Raw genomic sequence first — 7,016 nt, forward strand, 5'->3', positions numbered from 1 at the left:
GCTCTATAGACATTTCTGTGATGTTTGTATGCCTTTCTGCAGCCAAGTATGTATTGAAGGAGGTTAAGGCTATAATCACATATTCATTGACGGGGAGTTATAAAATATCTTGCTACGTCCAGGTTTTGTGTAATTAACTGACTTATTTTCTTCTTCTTGTGCTAGAATAATTTTGGGTTCGACTAGTGGACCCGGATCTGATGAGATACATTGATGATAAAATGGCCAAGTTCTATAGATCTTCAAGAAGTAAGTTGTACATTAGATATATAAATTGGTTAGATGTATATTCAAGTTTGTTTGATGAGAAAGTGGCACAATATTTTGAAAATCATTTTAATTTCTTTCGTTTTTGGACCGTTTCACATGACATTATGACTCATTATGATATTTCATTCTATTTGGTTTGTAGGATTCACCTGTAGTAGGAGCATCACAAACACCAGTGTCAACACTATTGAAGAAAGCTTCGGAGAATATGAATTCTCCAAATGTAATGAATATTTCAAAGCACCAAAAAAATGTAGAAATTTTTCTCGTACAGTTTTACTGATGGTATATTAATAAGTAGTGCAACTTTAGCTTTGGAGCAACTTCTGTAGTTGAAAATGGATTATTAATATGATCTGCTAGAGGCAATAGTATTAATAAGGGTTTAGTGTTGCTTATTAAGATTTGATTAATTCTTGCCTTATCCCATCAACAACCTAATATTAACTTTTACCTTATTCTATCAACTATCTTAGACTTACTTCATGCATTGCAGGTCATTTTTGATGAATATGAAGTTGAAACTGGTAATGGAAGAACTATTAAACTGAAAACAAGAAGCACAGACATGTTTGAGGTATGAACCTGGTGACTTCTGTGAAGCTGTACTCAATTTCCGTGGTCACCTTCAGAATTATCACTACTAGAAATCTGTTCATTTACATCGTATGTTTTAAATCGGTCAGACTTGCCCACGATGTAAAAAAGTAATCTAACATAATTTTATGAAAATACCGATTTCTATTTACATAATTAACATCAGTTGTTACTGTTGACCGATGTCTATATTTTGATTCCAAAATTTTGAAAAATGCGGAAAGACTAAGTTAAAAAAATTCGTACACGCGGGGAATAAAATTTTCATTCCCCCCATACTTGGTCAGTTTTTCCACTTTTACCTTCGCTCACTTTATCTTCCAATTTCACACTCTCCTTCTTTCCGCGAAGCCCTAGCCCCATCCTCCTTCCTCTCCCGCTATCTTCCTCTCCTCCGCCAAAACTTTTGGGCTTGAGAAGATGCTTCACGCCAGCCCTAGCGCCGGCTTCAACACGAATGGAGAAGCAGTCTCGCAGACCAAGGGGTTGGTCATTTCGGTTTCCCACGAAGGATTGAAATCTGGTGGTTGGTTTGTGAATGGGGAGCTGTTGGTTTCTCTCTTCCTCCCTTCTGCCCAAAAGGTAATCTTCGGTGACTTCCTCTTCCTTCTTAATCTGGTGTTCGAATTACTGATCTTTTTTGTTTCTTTATCTTTGATGCTCGGGTTGGAGTAGTGTTGGACTGAAAGTGAGTAAGAGAGAAAGATGATTCAGTTTGGGTTTGTCTTGGACGACATCCGATTTGTCCTTTATATATGGGTTTTGGTTTTGATTTTGTTTTCTGTTTCAGTTGGTTTTGAACTGCTTGGGGTTTTGATTTTTTAGGGGTTTTCTTTATGTTGGAGTGTGAGATCTCAGTAATTGATTGGACTGCTTTGAGGTGAGTTGCTTGCTAATTTCAGTTTTATTTTTGGTTAGTCTTTCAGCTAAAGTCTTTGGCCATTTGAAAATATATGGTCTTACTTTGTTCTTTTATTGTTGTTATTGTTCTACAGAGAATTTAGACCCTTCTCTCAGAAAAAAGAAGAGAGATTTCTCAGAGAGAGAGAGAGAGATTGGAGATCGTGTCAGATCGGGAACAGAAACCTGTAAGAGAAATCTCTAACATTCTTGGTGTTCTGTTCTGTGTTTGTTTTTGGGATTTCTGCAATGTTGGTTTAGTTTCCAGTGCAAAGCTTGGAGCTTTGAGGGTGTTTCTAATTTTTCTTTAATGGGTATATCTTTGTTCTGCTAATGGTGGCTATTAAACTACTATTAAAGAAGTTAAAATGGAGAACATAACTACTATTAAACTATTAATAGACTTACAATCTAAAGACGGAACTATTGTCAATGAGTGTGAGACTTGTTCTTGAGTCTCACTGAGCTTATGGTTGCCTTTTCCCCTTTTACCCTCCATTTCTCTCTCTCATTTCACCCCATTTCGTTAAAGCTTTCGCCTTTCGATCTACCCATTATGAATTCGCAGCTTAATTTGACCCAGAATGATGGGTTGGATTTCTGAAATGGTGGGCCAATTTCAGTTGACTTAGTCTAGGGTTTTGTAATCCAAAGTTCGTAGCTTTGTTTGCGTTATGTGGATTTTGAAGCTTTGAAATTTGAGAATGCGATCCCTGTTTTGGAAAATTAGGCTGCGATTTGTAATCCCATGAAATTTTAGTGTTAATGTGAACAGCTCCATGCTTCTCCTTCGGGTGTGAGACTAATCCTATGCATGTCATTGTTTGAATATGAGTATCTCATTATGTTATTTTTCGGCTTCTTATGGTTAATTTCGCTTGGCATCGTCATTGTAGGAAGGTTTCTTACGGCATTGATATGTGAATACTTAGACTGGGCGCAGCTGAGCCACACGCTAAAAGTTTATATGCCCGAGTGTAATTTGGTAATCAAGTGAACTTTTGGTGCTGAAAGTTTTGAGTTTTTTAAAATTATTGAGCTAGAGTGTTGTTTCTGTACTAATAAATGTTGCTTTTGAATGACAGCAAAAGGATTCTTGGAAATTTGAGTTGAAGGACTTCAGTAACAAGAACGGATATGACCTTAACAGAAATGGGGATGGTGGTCCCTTGCAACGATCGTGCTTGAAGGATTTTTGAAGTTTGAGGTTTGTTATTACTACTTTGAACAAAAACTGTTTGGTTTAACTTAATTACATTTAGACTGTAGCCTTACATGGGAACATTTAATTTGCTTCGAGGTACCTTTGCCTGATTATTATGTTTAATGATGAATCAAATGCTGGTAAGTGATCCATGACAGACTCTGGTTATATTGGCATACCTTAACATGAGTTTTTCTGCCCAGAAGGAAATGTACATATATGAAGTTAACTGGGGCCGTTTTTCTGCTTTCCATACTTATGTTGAATGCACAAATGTACTTTTGATCAGGTTTTAATATACAATTTGGGTTTTGGATAAAAGCTTTAAAATCATTGTGGCATTGGTTATGTGCTATATAAGTCAGTATAAGTCAGTTTCTAGTTGTCCAAATGCAGGTTTTTGATATATGATATTGATAAGGAATCACTTCTCATCAGTCGTTTGACTATTGGAGAAGTCTGATTAAGAAACTTTTGGCTAGGACACAGTACATGTGTAAAAGGTAGGAAATAGCATCCTATAGATCTATAAAGAGGCATGCCCTTGGTGGTGCACAAAGTGAGGGCATTGTTTGATACTTACATAAGAACAAGCAAAGATGGTGTGTTGTTTCTTCTGTTTTTGTTTGCTTACAGAAGGTTGAAGTACCTCATATTCAACAAAGAAGAGGGGGAGTTTTCTAACATAAGGCACTCTTGCAATGAGGTGATATTTGGTGTTTTTGGCTTTTATTCATAGTTCAGTCGTCAAAGGACAACCCAATCTACTTGCAGCGGAGAGTTGACAACTTTATCAATGGTCTGGAAGACATTTTGGTAAGCATTCGAGGTTCCTTTCATATACTACTAGTGAGTAGTGCCTTAATAGCTAGATAGCAGCAATAATATGATAATGATAGGCTTAATACTAGTTAAGCTTTTTTGATCAAAATTTTTGAATCAACATTTCATAAGCATTGTAATTCTTATGCTCTACTAATGTGAGCTAGCTCCTTTATTCCAAGCAAATTGAATATTTTCTTATAAGGGTTTCTATTGATCTGTGGTCTGTTGCTGGTTTCCAGTTTATATGGAGGAATGGTGGGCCACAGAACAATGTCCGTCTTATTCACACTGTGGGCTAACTTTCAGACAACAAGTAACAATGTGAGTGCGAAGGCTTATTAATTATCAGTCTATTTGATTGGTCTTCAATTTACATGTTTTCAAGTGGTGATGCAGATAATCTTTGGGAATAGATGGAGACATCTTTTAGGAGAAAGAGACTTTTGGGAACATGTGGGAGGAGGAATGAGGAGTGTCGAGTTCAAGGTTATTGAGACTGGTCCTTCTTGAGTATTGTGTTGTTGCTCCAAACACTGAAATATTTCCAATAGGGTTTACTAAAGTGGCTACAGATAAGAATTCTAAAGCTGGATCAAATGTCTAGGCTAGCCTTTGTAAGTTTTGAGGTTTTATTTTGTGAATTATGTTGAATCATGAATTTGAAAAGAAATTAATGGAAAGCCTCAATTTTTGGATGATGGGAATGCATTTCTTTTCCCAACAGCAGCTAGATGCAAACTTTGCACATTATGCTTGTCAAAATGAAGTGAAGTATATAAAAGCATAACAAAACAGTAATGCCAAGGAAAACGATGTCAGTTGAGAGATTAGAAATCAATACCAAAATGAAAATCGATGTCTTATGTTATCAATATATCGAATTGTGTACACAGAACTGATGTACCCAAAACCAGTGCACATCAATTTCTAAATACCAAAACGTAATCTATTGTCAACGCACAAATCACCTACCATAAAGTAAACTGATGTATCATTAAACAAAGAACATTGGTTTTATAAAACAAAAGCGATGTATATAATGAAACAACACGTCGGTTTTAGAAACAACAAGCGATGTCTAGAAGGGTTCCAGACATCATTTCTGAAATTGTAATCGATTTAAATGTTCACTTAGATATTGTTCGAGATATACTTTATTAAGCATAAAATGTGAAAATATGAAGAATTAAATATAGTTAATATATAAAATTATGATGATTGTAACGATTATACATCTATTTGTGTTTAAGAAGCGATGTTGGTCGTTATCTGGGACATCGGTCTGTGACGCGCTTAAAGTGATGTCTGGATCTTTTACATCAGCCACAAAGAAATCGGTCAGAATTTAATTTTACATCGGTTCTGGACTGATGTAAATGAACAGAATTCTAGTAGTGTATGTATCTTTATGTCCACATACATTTCCCAATACTGAATTTTAATATCTGTATAACATCAGGATCCAAGATAAATAAGACGACGAGTACACCAAAAGTCAAAAGCCCCCGGAGTGTAGTCATGGTTAGCTAAACCCATTACTTTATTTCAGTTTTGTAATATCTTGTAATCCATCTACTTTCTCATGTCTCAAATTGCTTAGAAGCTTGGCTTGTACTAGTTTTGGATAGAATATTTTTGAGTGATACTGATAACATTGCTCAAAGAATCCTCATGCTTTTAGAATTACAATTCCAAATTTTATTCTGATTAGTAGTTTAACATTTTGTTGGTAAGGTTGTAGAGCAGATAAAATCTGTCAATAATCTAAGGTTGAATGTTGTTTCCTTGTTTGTTTGTTTAGGATGTTATTGGCGCAAGGACAGTGATCGCAGGAGATAGCGAAGAATTGGATCTCATTGAAGGTTGATAGAGAAGTTTAATATAGTTTGTTTGTATTTCATAGCTTTTATAACTTTGAATGTATATGGTTCTTGTAAGTTGCAGAGTAATATACTTTACTGTGAAATATATGGTCAGTATCTAAATACCAGTTATGGTATCCAATACCCAGAATGGGAAGCCAAGCTGTAAGCTGAGCCGCATGTGCCAAGCTAATATATTAATTTTTTTTTTTGTTCAAAAATTTAAGATTTGCCACGGACAAGTGGTAACAGTGGGAAAGGTGCTATAATAAATTAAAGTAAAAGTAGACAAGTGAACTGTTTATGTCAGAGAGCAGCGCGTGAAAATTTTTAAGGGTTGGGGCCAGATTGGGCACGGACAGTTTTAGTGGTGGCTAAGAGGGGCAAATCTTAAATGGAGTCGGTACAAATCGTCTCGGACATTAAATCTGTGGCTAATGACCAATAGGCACAGTAATCTGTCCCTAATAACGTCAATGGCCATGAAATAATGGCCGTGGCCATAGGCTATATTTCTAGTAGTGCGCCCCTATTTTGATATATTAATTTAGATCTATTTCTGAAATATACGTTTATCAATAATAAATATCTTAATTTGTTTAATTAGAGACTAATATTTTTTTACTATTCCATAATTAATATAAACATAAAATAAAAATAAAATTATTAAATAAAATATTTTAGTACATGATTTTTTATTTCTAGATATTCATTTAGATTTAGAATTTGAAATAGAATTTTGTACCTGAAGTTAGGAATATAATCTAGTAATTAAGTTAGAATCTTATTGTATATTATAATAGTATAATATTGGTTCGGATAGAGATTAATAGAATTTAGTATTGGAAATTCTATAAAAATAATTTTTTAAAAAAATTATTTCTATTTTCTTATTTATATCATTCTAAATTTTAGAATCGCATTTGTAATGCAATGGTCATCGGTTTGATTCCGATAACCAGCTTTTCTCCATTCAATTTTGACATAAAAGAAAAAAAATTATTTCAAATTCTAAATCTAAATAAATATCTAGAAATAAAAAACCATGTACCAAAATATATTATTTAGAATTTATATAGTTTTATTTTAATTTTATTTTTATATAGTAAAATATCAAAAAACAATATTATAAAATAGTAAAGGAAACATTAAATATGGAATAGTAAAAAAATATTAGACTCTAACTAAACAAATTAGGATATTTATTATTGATAAACATATATTTGAGAAATAGTTCCAAATTAATATATCAAAATGCAATATTTTTGAAAATTAGATTTTCCATTCTCGGATAGCACCTGCTGTAGTAGAAATTTCTCGATTTCGAAATGTGTTAAAGCCTGGAGTAGTAAAAAAAA

The 7,016-nt window shown here is 33.9% G+C and overlaps 1 long non-coding RNA gene across 2 annotated transcripts; it reads left to right on the top strand.

The window, feature by feature from the left end:
- Positions 1-413: 413 nt before the first annotated feature.
- Positions 414-5,713, top strand: LOC112190398. Of its 2 annotated transcripts, XR_002932382.2 has the most exons (4): positions 414-523; positions 767-847; positions 5,256-5,317; positions 5,598-5,713. It is a non-coding gene; the product is annotated as an uncharacterized LOC112190398 (long non-coding RNA). The 2 variants fall into 2 exon arrangements; XR_005805449.1 differs by lacking the exon at positions 5,256-5,317 and having other exon boundaries at positions 5,598-5,638.
- The last annotated feature ends 1,303 nt before the right edge of the window (positions 5,714-7,016 follow it).

This window comes from Rosa chinensis, chromosome 2 (assembly GCF_002994745.2).
Source record: "Rosa chinensis cultivar Old Blush chromosome 2, RchiOBHm-V2, whole genome shotgun sequence".
Taxonomy (NCBI): domain Eukaryota; kingdom Viridiplantae; phylum Streptophyta; class Magnoliopsida; order Rosales; family Rosaceae; genus Rosa; species Rosa chinensis.